Source organism: Dipodomys spectabilis, unplaced genomic scaffold, assembly GCF_019054845.1.
Source record: "Dipodomys spectabilis isolate Male_0828 unplaced genomic scaffold, ASM1905484v1 ptg000039l, whole genome shotgun sequence".
Classification (NCBI taxonomy): domain Eukaryota; kingdom Metazoa; phylum Chordata; class Mammalia; order Rodentia; family Heteromyidae; genus Dipodomys; species Dipodomys spectabilis.
The window spans coordinates 317,776-331,115 of record NW_024870716.1 but is presented as its reverse complement, the minus strand read 5'-3'; the positions used below and the strand labels follow the sequence as shown (position 1 = coordinate 331,115).

General features: G+C 42.4%; 2 protein-coding genes across 5 annotated transcripts in view; one reads left to right on the top strand and one right to left on the bottom strand.

Annotated features, from left to right (window-relative positions):
* Lima1 (LIM domain and actin binding 1) overlaps positions 1-11,027 on the bottom strand; it is a 123,956-nt gene extending 112,929 nt beyond the window's left edge. For both annotated transcript variants that reach the window (XM_042677597.1, XM_042677598.1), the window contains exon 1: positions 10,922-11,027. The gene's annotated coding sequence lies outside the window, so the exon portion shown is untranslated. The remainder of the gene's footprint in view (positions 1-10,921) is intronic.
* Positions 11,028-11,232: 205 nt separating this feature from the next.
* Positions 11,233-13,340, top strand: part of Larp4 (La ribonucleoprotein 4) — a 169,805-nt gene continuing 167,697 nt past the window's right edge. For all 3 annotated transcript variants that reach the window (XM_042677475.1, XM_042677476.1, XM_042677474.1), the window contains exon 1: positions 11,233-11,396. The gene's annotated coding sequence lies outside the window, so the exon portion shown is untranslated. The remainder of the gene's footprint in view (positions 11,397-13,340) is intronic.

The window sequence follows — 13,340 nt, the reverse complement described above, 5'->3', positions numbered from 1 at the left end:
ACAATGATTTAATCAGGACAAGTATAACTGAGGCTGGTACTATAAAGAATTACCACACCATACAGCCACCAAAGTGACCAAGTTTAGCTGCTTCTAGAAACCAATGATGTTCTTCTTTCTTTCTTTTTTTTTTTTTTTTTTTTTTTGCTGGTCCTGGGCCTTGAACTCAGGCCCTGAGCCTCTCTGTACTCAAGGCTAGTATTCTATCACTTAAGCCATAGCACCATTTCCAGCTTTTTCTGTTTATGTGGTATTGAGGAATTGAACCCAGGGCTTCATGCATGCTAGAGAGCCACTCCATCATTAAGCCACATTCCCAGCCCTCATCTTATTTCTTTAAGATTGGTTATAAAGAATGTTCCAAATGAATTTTAATATTTGTCTTCTAAAACTACACTGAATTATGGAACTGTAAAACAAGTTAAGATGTATATGTTACATAATGGTCTTGAATTGACATGGGGAAAGTCAACTTCTTTGGTCTCAATGTCTTTATCTCAAAAACAGATTAATTCACACAATGATTATAAAAGTTAAAGTGCCAGGATAAAGGTAAAAGTTATATATAAGTTACAACAAAAGCATATATTAAATACAGTTTCAAAGTTGAGCACTGGTGGCTCATGCCTATAATCCTAGCTACTCAGACAGTTGAAATCTGAGGATCACAGTTTATAGCCAGCCTGGGCAGGAAAGTCCATGAGACTCTTATCTCCAATTAACCACCAGAAAACCAGAAGTGGTGCTGTGACTTGAGTGGTAGAACGTTCACCTAGAGCTAAAATGCACAGGGACAGTGCCCAGGCCCAAAGTTCAAGTCCCATGACTGACCAAAAAAAAAAAAAGGCAGAAATAGAGCTGTGGCTCAAGTGGTAGAGCACTAGCTTGAGCAAAAGAAGCTCAGGAACAGCAGTCAGGCCCTGAGTTCAAGCCCTAAGACCAGCACAAAACATAAACAAAAACAAAAACACAATTTCAAGCCAGTGCTGTGAAAAATAATGGGATTTTAAAAACAAGGCAGGGGCTGGGAAGGTGGCTCAGAGGTAGAGTGCTTGCCTTGCATGCATGAGGCCTTGGGTTCGATTCCTCAGCACCACATAAGCAAAAAGAAAAAAGCCGGAAGTGGCACTGTGGCTCAAGTGGTAGAGCCCTAGCCTTGAGCTGAAGAGCTGAGGGACAACGCCCAGGCCCAGAGTTCAGGCCCCACGACCGGACCCAAAAATAAAAATAAAAACAAGGCAATTCAATGATGAGAAATAAGAATAAATTAGAAACAGTTAGTGTCTGGTTCCAGTAGGTGTTAACAAGAAAGTCCTTGTTTGAAGTAGTTGCTGAAAAATCTTATCATTACACTTTCCTTGAAATGGCATGTAGTAAGGAAAAAAATTTCATCTTTCTTCAGAGGAGGGAAGCAGAAGAAAATTGTAAGTTACCTAATGATTTTAATCAATTAGGTTCTAATTTAGCTATGCATGATTTTTAGAAGCATAATGAGAGCTGAAAGAGTAGTATTATCCAGCCTTAACATCTCTGAAAGATGTCTACACTGGTAGTAAAAACAGTGGCCTGAATCCTGGGAACACCTCAGAAAGCCTGTACTCAGATGGAACTGAATCCCAACTGTGACTGTATGGAAGCTTTTGTCCTGCAACCTTCAGAAATCTTCAGACTACTGCCTGATTTGAACCCAGATAGAACTACCTCATTCTAGCTGTTGTCCTTAAAAAAAAAAAAAAAAATCTACCAACACACTACCACTGTGGACTGCAAACCAAAGCAAGCCTTGTTAAAATGAGAAGTGGATCATCAAGGCTTATTCATTCAACCAAATATTTATTGAGCCCTTACCATGCATTGGGCAGTTCTCTAAGCCTAAGGCTAATACAATATTAACAACGACAGACAAGGTCTCTGCTTTCATGAAATTTCCACCCTACTGGGGAAGCAGGACAATTGAAGATTGTGATTAGTGCTGGGAAGAAAATACAAAAATTAACTGAAGTGGTGGTAGGAAGGAGTCAGCTACTTCAGATAGTGGTTAGGGAAAGCTTTGAGTGAATGACAGAGCTGAAAGGTGAGGAGGAGGATATAGGAAGGCAGCTAGGTGAAGAGAAGTGATGGAGTTTTTTGGGCAAAGGAAATAGCAAATGTAGACCCTGAAGTAGTAATAGTATGTCTGAGGAGTGATTGAGGAGGAAAGTATGAAATGACTGAATGATGAATGGCAGCAGATAAGAAAAACTTACAAGTGATGGTAATGGATTTTAATATTTGATTCTAGGTGGGATGCAAAACTTTTTAAGTAAAGTTGTGAAAAAATATTGTGTGTGAAACTGGGCACCAGTGGCTCATGCCTGTAATCTTAGCTACTCAGGAGGCTGAGATCTGAGGATCATGGTTCAAAGCCAGCCCTGTCAGGATAGTCCATGAGACTCTTATCTCCAATAAACTACTAGAAAACCAGCAGTGGCACTGTGGCTCAAACAGTAGAGCGCTTGGCTTGAGCTGAAGAGTGCAGGGATAACACCCAAGCCCAGAGTTCCAGAACTACAACCGAAAAAAAAAAAATGTGTATGGTGCTCGCTTTGGCAGCACATATACTAAAAAAAATTGTGTGTGCAAAATCAGATACATTTCGTATGAATACTCAGTTGTTTAGAAATATGCATCATAGCTGCAAAATAAAAAGGTTTTCATACAGATTATAATCTTATAAGGAAGCAATAATTCAAAAGCAGTGTTAAACTAAGAAAAGAAACAAAAATAAGATGCTAAGGACAGCAAGCCATTCATTCAAATACAAGAAATTAGAAAATAAACTTTCTGAGCCAGGTATGGTGGCACATGCTTTGTAATCCAAGCACAGGGAGTCTGGGCAAGATGACTGGAAGTTCAAGAACAGTTTACTACATAGAGTTCTAGGTCAAGCTGGGCTATATAGAGACTTAATCAGTCAATCAATATAAGAAAAAATGCTTTTGTATAAAAATTATATTTAATTTGGGTTCTTAAGGAAGAAGGTGTTACTCAAAGTGAGTGGAGCAGAAGGAGCCCTGGGCTACTGGAACTGCATGAGCAAAGGCACAGAAGCAGGAAAGGGCAGGGTGGGACCAGGAAACTGAATCACCTTATTGCTGCAAGGCCAAAAGGGTGTCTGGAGATAAGCCTGGAATAATAAACTGTGGTGGGAATGGCATCTTGCAAGACACGTATGCAACTTTAGACTTAATTTACTTGGGTACTGGTTCCCCTTAAGGATGTTTATGAATCTCTTCTAGTACTTGTTAAAACTGCAGAGTCCCAGACTTGTCCCCAGAGACACTGGTTTCAGGTTTAGATTGGACCTGAGAATTTACTAGTTTAGTCAACACCCAAATGATTCTAAGCTAGGCAATTGAGGATAACTATACCTTGAAAATAAATGCTCTGATAATTAGCTTTTATGACAACATTAAACTAAAAGGGAAATTCTGAAGCCAATTCTAAGGTTTGCTCAAAGGCTCTGGCAAAAAAGAGGATCTGAGCCAGGTGCTGGTAACTCATGACTGTAATTCTAGCTACTCAGAAGGCTGAGATCTGTGTACTATTGCTTGAAATCAGCTTGGCCAGGAAAGTCCAGGAGATTCTTATCTCCAGCCATCAAGAAGCTGGAAATAGCCGGGCGCTGGTGGCTCACGCCTGTAATCCTAGCTACTCAGGAGGCTGAGATCTGAGGATCGCAGTTCAAAGCCAGCCCGGGCAGGAGAGACCGTGAGACTCCGATCTCCAATAAACCACCAGAAAACCGGAAGTGGCGCTGTAGCTCAAGTGGTACAGTGCTCGCCTTGAGCTGAAAAGCTGAGGGGCAGTGCCCAGGCCCAGAGTTCAGGCCCCACGACCACCCAAAAAAAAAAAAAAAAGAAGAAGCTGGAAATGGTGCTGTGGCTCAAGTTGTAGCGTGCTAGCTTGAGCATAAAAAGCTCTCAGAGCTGGGCGCCAATGGCTCAGGCCTGTAATCCTAGCTACTCAGGAGGCTGAGATCTGAGGATCTTGGTTCAAAGCCAGTCCAGGCAGGAAAGTCCGTGAAACTCTTATCTCCAATAAACCACCAGAAAACTGGAAGTGGCACTGTGGCTCAAGTGGTAGAGTGCTCGCCTTGAGCTGAAGAGCTGAGGGACAACATCCAAGCCCAGAGTTCAAGCCCCAGGATGGACCAAAAAAAAAAAATTCACAGGCTGGCACTGGTGGCTCACACCTGTAATCTTATCTACTCAGGAGTCTGAGATCTGAGGGTCAAGGTTTAAATCCAGCCCAAACAGAAAAGGGTTGACATTGATCAAATTATATTGCATTCATAAACTGCTTTGTTAAATGGAAACTCCTTTGTACAATTAGTTAAAGATAATAATAATAATAATAATAAAAATTAAGCTGGTGCCAATGGCTCATGCTTGTAATCCTAACTATTCAGGAGGCTGAGATCTGAGGATTGTGGTTCAAAGCCAGTGGGGGAAGAAAAACTCCCTGAGACACTCTTATCTCCAATTATCCACTCAAAAATCAGAGGTGGAAAGTGGTGCTGTGGCTCAAGTGGTACAGCGCTAGCCTTGACCTGAAGAGCTCAGGAATGACACCCAGGTCCTGAGTTCAAGCCCCATGACTAACAACAATAGTAACAAGAAAAGATGAGCATTCACAATCACTTGTAGGTGGAAATGTTAGTTTTGTCCAGTCTTTATGAAAAAGTAATTTAGGAGATTTTAGTATTTTTAAATTTTCATGCCCTTTTCACCCAGTCATTCCATTTACAGGGATCTAACTTTCAAAAATGGTGATTTGCATAAATATTAATGTATATATTTGTTTTCACTTTTTAGTAATGTTGTAACAATCAATAGACCTAAGTGCACAGTTAAATTATGCAACATCGATATAACAAGGTATAGAGTACTAAACATCCATCAAAATTGTTTTCAAAGGCAGGCACATATTTGTCTGAGGTCCTAACTGCTCAGAAGGCTGAAGCTAAAGGATCCTTTGAACCGAGGAAGGAGTTCAACAGCCTGGACAACAAAGCAAGACTGGCTCTAAAGAAAAAGACGGGCTGGGAAGGTGGCTCAGCGGTAGAGCGCTTGCCTTGCATGCATAAGGCCCTGGGTTCGATTCCTCAGCACCACAAAATCAGAAAAAGCTGGAAGTGGCACTGTGGCTCAAGTGGTAGAGTGCTAGCCTTGAGCTGAAGAGCTGACGGACAGTGCCCAGGCCCAGAATTCAGACCCCATGACAGAAAAAAAAAGAAAAAGATGCTGGGCACCAGTGGCTCATGCTTGTAATCCTAGCTACTCCAGGCTGAGATCTGAGGATCGTGGTTCAGGAAAATCTGTGAGACTCTTATCTTCAATTAACCACTAGAAAACAGGAACTGGCACTGTGGCTCAAGTGGTAGAGCACTAGCTTTGAGTTGAAGAGCTCAGGGACAGCACCCAGGCCAAGAGTTCAAGCTCTAAAACTAGAAAAGGAAGAGAGAGAGGAGTTCAAGCTGTACAACTGGAAAAGGAAGAGAGAGAGAGAGAGAAAGGGTTCAAGCTCTACAACTGGAAAAGGAAAAGAGAGAGAGAGAGAAAGAAAGGGAGGGAGGGAGGGAGAGGGACAGAGAGGGGGAAGGAGAGGGAGAGGGAGAGAGAGAGAGAGACAGAGAGAGGGAGAGGGAGAGGGAGAGGGAGAGGGAGGAGGGACAGAGAAAGGATGAGAGAGGAAGAGGAAGAGGAAGAAAGAGAAAAACATAAATTGTTTCCAAAATAATTTTTTTGGGGGGTGGGTGATTGGAGTAAGAGTCTCATGGACTTTCCTGACTACGCTGTCTTTGAACCATGATCCTCAAATCTCAGTCTCCTTAGTAGCTAGGATTACAGGCATGAGCCATCGGTGCCCAGCTCCAAAATAATTTTGATGCTATGATAAAGCAGATACTCCTGGACATGGTGATATATGCCTATAATCCTAACCTATCATCCCACAACTCCAGAAATTTAAGGAAGGAGAACTATACATTTCATGTCAAGCTGTATTATATATAGCTGTACTATATGAATCGTTACTTATGCTTTTGTGTATGTTGTATGTATTTATGTTTGTGCATGTATACATGTATGAGTATCAAAAAAAAGACTGAAAGCATAAGGTGGTTCTCTCTGGAATCAATTATAGAATATGTACTGTCTTCTTTCTTCTTCTTCTTCTTTTTTTTTTGACCAGTCCTGGAGCTTGAACTCAGGGCCTGGGCACTATCCCTGAGCTTCTTTTCCTCAAGGCTAGTGCTCTACCACTTGAGCCACAATACCACTTCTGGCCTTTTCTATTTATGTGGTGCTGAGGAATTGAACTCAGGGGTTCATTCATGCTAGGCAAACACTCTACTACTACTAAGTCACCTTCCTAGCCTTGGGCTGTCATCTTTATAACTTTTTTTTCCAGGTTTCCATTAATGATTATGTATGTGTTTGCATACCTGAAAATAAGAAATATATGTGTGTGAGGGCTGGGAAGGTGGCTCAATGGTAGAGTGCTTGCCTAGCATGCATGAAGTCCTGGGTTCAATTACTCAATACCACATAAACAGAAAAAGCTGGAAGTGGTGCTGTGGCTCAAGTGGTAAAGTGCTAGCTTTGGGCTGAAGAGTTGAGGGACAGCACCCATCTCAGAGTTCAGGGCCCACGACTAGCAAAAAAAAAAAAAAAAAAGAAAGAGAGAGAACTTTGAGAGTCTCTTAAAATAATTTAACTTCACTTAGAGAATAACCAAGTAATTTAACTTCCTATTGAAAAAAAGATATATTGTAATGGGGAGAAAGATGAAAGGGGTGTTGTTAATGTGTTTTGTACTTAACTGATTTGTTGAATGGTAACCCCTTTGTACACTACTTAAAGATAACAATGCAGTTGTTGTTTTTTCTTTGATCTGTCCTGGGGCTTGAATTCTGGGCTTGGGCCCTGTCCCTGCTCTCTTCAGCTCAATGCAAGTGCCTTACTGCTTGAGTCACAGCGCCACTTCTGGTTTTCTAGTGGTTTATTGGAGATAAGAGTCTCCAGTGGTGCTGTGGCTCAAGTGGTAGAGTGCTAGCCTTGAGCTGAAGAGCTGAGGGACAGCGCCCAGGCCCAGAGTTTAAGCCCCATGACCGACAAAAAAAACAAAACAAAAAAAATTTGGGGGCTGGGAAGGTGGCTCAGTGGTAGAGCGCTTGCCTTGCATGCTTGAGGCCCTGGGTTCGATTCCTCAGCACCACATAAGCAAAAAAAGAAAAAAGCCGGAAGTGGCACTGTGGCTCAAATGGTAGAGCGCTAGTATTGAGCTGAAGAGCTGAGGGACAGTGCCCAGGCCCAGAGTTCAGGCCCCACGACTGGACCCAAAAAAAAAAAAAAGTCTCAAGGACTTTCCTGCCCGGGGTGGCTTTGAACCATGATCCTCAGATCTCAGCCTCCTGAGTAGCTAGGATTACAGGCGTGAGCCACCGACACCCAGCTAACAATACAGTTTTAAGTAATTAATTAAGCTTGTCACTGGTGGCTGGCACTATAATCCTAGCTACTCAGGAGGCTGAGATCTGAGGATTGAAGTTTGAAGCCAGCCAGCACAGGAAAAGTCTGCAAGACTCCTAACTCCAATAAACTACTCAGAAAAACCTGGATGTGTCACCGTGGTTCAAGCACTAGACCGTTAGCTCTGAGCAAAAGAAGCTGAGGGGCAGCTCCCAGGCTCTGAATCCAAGTTCCAGGACTGTGAAAAAGGGGGGAAAGTTAGAGAGGAGGGGAAGAGGGAAAGAGAAAAAGAGAGAGAGAGAGAGAAAGAGAGAGATGTATACAGTATAAACCCAATGTGGTAACACGTACTTTATAGAATCCCAGCTCTCTGAAGGATAAAACAGGACTGAAGGTTTGAGGCTGAGCCTAGACTAACATTGAGACCCCAACTTAAACACACACATACACAAAAACACAAAACATACAAACACAAACACACACACACACACACACACACACACACACACACACATACACACACACCACACCACACCACACCATATAATCTGAGCTATGATCTGAGCCTGAGGTCTGAGGATTGGAGTGAACTGCTAGCATGGGGAAGGAAACTACAGGCTATTCCTATCACTAATCACCAAAAGCCAGAAGTGAAGGAGTGGTTCAAGTGGTAGAATAGCCTTGAGCAGAAAAAGCTTAGGGACAGTGCCTAGGTCCTAAGTTCAAGCCCCAGCACTGGCACAAATAAATGAATAAATAAATTCTAGCAACCTTCTAAAAAATTAAGTCTTGTCTTATGGGAATTATTGAAAGGTTATACATTTTTCCACCTATATAATGAGTAGAATTCCAATCTAAATCAAAGTCACCTATAGAATTAAGAAAGCCTGGAAACTATTTTTTACTATCAATTTAGATAACAAGAAATTCTTCCAATTTGTGGTTAGATAGTCGCTATAGTGAAGATGTCTAAATCCTAAATTCTCAACATTCTTTTGTGTCTGTGTGTATATTTGACTAAAAGTTCTGATATAGAGCTCTAATTTAATTACAGTTCATTGGTTAAAAAGCAAAACAAAAACAAAAAAAAGCCAAGAATCAGAAACCCTAATAGGAAAAATAATTAATAAGGTACTTGAAAACGTTTCAAGAAAACAACGTAATTGTTGTGGCTATACCAAATACATGCAAATGTACTTGATGCCTTGCCAAAATTTTCTGATAGAGCATAAACAGAAAGGAAATAACCAATGTCAACAGAATTGTGTTCAAGTGCCATGGTTTAAATTACCAAGTAAAACCATATATATATATATATACATACATATATATTCATATATATGTGTATATATATATATATGTGGAGAGCATTCAAGTCTTTTGATTATTACATCATCAAGAGTCTGCATAGAATCTTCAAATACCCTGATTCTTTCCTCTTTACCTACTTACTTTTGGAGGAAAAAAAGCAAGAAAAAGACTTTTTGTCACCCATGCAAAGCTCACATTCTACTACTGAGTTAAAACCCTAACCAAATAAGAATTTTTGAGGGTATCTTAGCAGGGAAAATGATCTTGCTCACCAAGTTATGCTTTTAATAAAACTGTTTTCACTTCTGAAACTTTCTCTTCCTAGAATTATGAGCTTGAAATCTGGCCCCACCTTTAACTAGAGTCTGGAACAAAGCTTGAATGTACGAAGTTAAACAAAGTTACACAATGAAGTAATTTTTACAAAGTGGCACTACTTTGTTAATGTTGCCAATATACTGTTCTCTTCTCAGATGTATTATGGCTCAGAGACTGAGCCTGATAACAACACTTGCTGTCCTAATAACTTACTTTTTAATTATTTACTGAACTGCCAGAAAATCAGGATCTAACCCATGTATAAAATGTCATAAAGTTGGCAGGAGAAATATTAGTGATACAAATACATAGACTGAAGAGAATCATTTACTATTACACATTTTTGTTATTGTTGTTGTTTATGTGCTTTTAATTTATTTTTAAGAAAGCAGAAGGGGATTCCCCCCCCCCCAGAAATAATCCATATTTTCTGCATTCCTACAGCATCCCATATTGGCCTCTAGTATACAAGTGACCCCTGTAGTTAAGCATGTAGCTCAGTGGTAGAACATCTACCTAGCATGGAAAAGGCACTGGCCCGGGTTTGGTCTCCAATACTACAAAAAAAAAAAAAAAAGTGACTCAATAATAGTATAAATTGTATTTTTTGGTTCAGCTTAATCCATTTGATTTTAAGTTCTTTTAGGCTGAAGACTTTTGGAATTTTGAATTCACAGGATTGACACAAGAACTCAATAAATGCTTTGTCCAAAAAAAAGAGAAATAAATGTCTAAAGAATTTACTTAGTGCATTGTATGTTGCTCTATCAAATGTAAAACAAACCAAAAAGATATGTGCATGCATATTTTATTTTGAACTTCTCTGCCAGTTTGATAACTTTTTGAAGTTTATGGTACTTCATCATCATACTGCATCCAGACCAAGTTAGGAAGTAGTTGAAATATTTATCCTTTGTGAAAAGTACTAATAGCTGGATTCAACTTATTGGTTAATCACTTAGACCAAGAGCAAAAGAGACTCGAAGGGGTATTGTCTTAAAAATTGATTTGACTAACTTGAAAAGCCAAGCCAATAAGATCTGGAATCAGGAAGATTTTTGAAAGCTGAAATTAGGTGCCAAACAATAGTAGTACAAATATCTCTCATCAGGATCAGCTAAACTCATTGTTGTAAAGCACCAATAAGGAGACCAGGAAGGGTGCCAGATGGTTCGCTTCTAGCACCTACAACTTCAGCCTTTAGTATGTGCAGCCAGGGGTGTTCGGTTACTGAATATTGACACCTAAGCATGTAGGAGACGAGTACCAGCCCAAGTACACGAGAGCGATTTGCAACGACTGCTGTATTCTCTCAGTACGCTTCAGAAGAGTCTTAAGCGTCTTACACAGAGGTCTGCTGCGGGGAGAGACAAATAATCGAAGACAGAGTGGCTAGTAAAGAAGGAAAAAAGCCGCTGAATATTAGAATATTTCCCTGAGAAGGAATGTGTGACTTCTATAGAACTGCCTGCCACCTTTCTCCACCACTCTCAAGAAGTCTACAGTTAAGAGTGTTCCGGATGGGAGTCCGGAGCGGGGGATGGGGGTGGGAGTCCGACGAGCCCGCCTTCAACTGCTAGCAAAAAGCCCTCCACAATCACCCCCACCCCCGAGCGCAGAGGTTCCGAGACTCCCGACCCCTCGCCTCGTGGCGGAGGGGCTCACGGCCCCTGGCTCCAGGTACTCCCCTCACCTCAGAAGTGGCGGGAGAAAGTGTGCGCAGAGAAGCCACCACGCATCCTCAGACTCCGGAGGACCGAGAGAGAGAAGGCCCTTACCTGGCTAAAAAGCTGTCTTGCCTCAGCGCTGTCCTGCCTAAGGTCCCCGGCGCCCGTTCCGTCTCACGCACCTGTCGCCCGCCGGGCTGCTGCACCTACACCTCTACGGCCCCGCCCCACTCCCCACTCAGAGTCCCGCCCCGGGCGCCGCCTACTGTCGCGAGGGCGCGCACGCTCGCCCGAAGGCGTACGGGAGGCGGGCCGCGTGCGCGCCACCGGCCGAGGGCGCGGCTCCCCGTGACTGCTCGGGTCGCTCTCGCGCGGCGCTGGCGTTGCGAGGGGAGTGGCTTTTTCGCCAGAGGCGTCTCCTCCTTCCACGGGCTGTTCTCTCAGGAGTTGGCGCGACGTGCCCTTTGGACTCCATTTGAGCCCTAACCCCTCTCTGATTCAAGGTTACCGCAGTTTGACTCACGAGCCACCCAGAGGTTTGGCCTAAACCGAGCAGTAGGCCAACTGGGTTCCTGGTGCTCTCTGGGTAAGTTCTGTGCAGGGAGGGTGTCTTAAGAGAAAGCCTTGTGGTGTAGTGGAAAGAGCTATACATTCACCCCTCGCTTGGCCACCTGACTTGCATTAAAGAGAGCAGATGATGTTCAAGTTGTCTAGCAGTTATTTTTATCTCAACACTCAGAATAGGTTGTGTGGGAAGGGCTTAGAGGCCACCCGGAGCCATCCATCTCCCAAAGTCTTGTCCCAGGATTCTGTGCGGCTGCACGATATGTTCATTGGTTAAACGTATCCTTTCCTCCAAGTATAGTGGGGTTTCAGTTTTCTGAAGGATTTGTGAAGTTCACTGGAGATGGAGCTCGCGTGGTAGTGTGAGGCCCTTAGTTCAAACCCCAATACCAGCACACACACACCAACAAAAGAAAGAATTCGTGAGGCTGGCTAAGTATTAGAAGGGCTAGTGGTGGTAAATGCTTATGTAAACACTCCCAAAGCAGCTAATGAAAATGTTTAAGAACAATTTCCAACAGCAGATTGCTCCACTCCTTTATTCAAGTATCTGGCGTAGACTGATTTCTGAATAAATGTAGTTCAAAGAAAAACTTTAGACAAAATGAATTGAACTGTATAAACATTAAAAGATTACTGAATAGGCATTACTTAAAGTAGAAGAGATCATCAACCTTTGCTAGTAGGCTAGACTGTAAGTCCCAAGGCAGAACAAGGAAGTAAAGAAGTTGGCTACAACTAGGCTTTGCCTTATTTGGTTATGTATGGTCACATGGTCAGTCCATAGTTATGTAACCATTGGACTGATTAGTCAGTTGGCTATCTTCAATCTAAATCAGTTTGGACGGCTTTCTGGGAACAAAAATGACCTTAGGCTGATGGCCTATTGATTATTTTGCTTTAAACTGTCAAGCATGAAGACTCTAGCCAAAGTGGCAGTCACAAGGGGAATGGTAGCAAGATATAACCTCCTCCTCCCCTCCCCCTTATGGGATCTGCACACTAGGCTAGCTCCCTACCACTGAACTGAGCCCTGCATGTTAAAGAACATAGATTTTTGTGCTCCGGTAAATGTATTCCTTGCATTTTGTTTGTCCTGGGGCTTAAACTCTGGGCCTAGGTGCTGTCCTTGAGCCTCTTTGTGCTCAAGGCTAGCATTCTATCACTTGAGCCTTGGCACCACTTCTGGCTTTTTCTAAGTAGTTTGTTTATTGGAGATAACAGTCTCCCAGACTTTTCTGCTCACCCCAGTTTCAAACTGTGATCCTCAGATCTCAGCCTTATGAGCAATTAGATTTATAGGTGTGGCCCACCAGTCCCCAGCTATCTCCCAAACTTTTTTTTTTTCCTCTCAAACTTTTAACAATTATTATTTGTGACTGGGATCGGGTAGCTCACATTGTAATCTTAGTTATTCAAGGGACATCTGAGAATCCTGGTTTGAAGCCAGCCCAGACAGGAAAGTTCATGACTCCAATTAACCATCACAAAGCTGGAAGTGGGGTTTAAGTGGTAGAGTGCTAGAGCTCTGAACATGGCTCAGGGACAGTGCCCAGGCTCTGAATTCAAGCTCCAAGATGGAACCAAAACCAAAAAATTTTTTGCATTCTACCACCTGAGCCACAGTTGTGTCTCTGGCTTTTTCCTGGTTAATTGGAGATAAAAATCTCATGGACTTTCTTGCCCCAGGTAGCTTTGAACCTTGATCTTCAGATCTCAGCCTCCAGAGTAGGTAGGATTACAGCTGTGAGCCACTGGCCTTTAGCTCTATTACTGTTTTTTAAAAATCAAGTAACAAAGGGACCTAAATAGACTAAGACACAACCTGAGTCAGAGTTTTGGACCAGATTGTATGCCAATTACTTATTCTCCTAAAGCCTCCTTTTCAAAGCAGAGCTGGCAGGGGCTGGGAAGGTAGCTCAGTGGTAGAGCACATGCCTTGCATGCCAGAGGCCCTAGGTTCGAT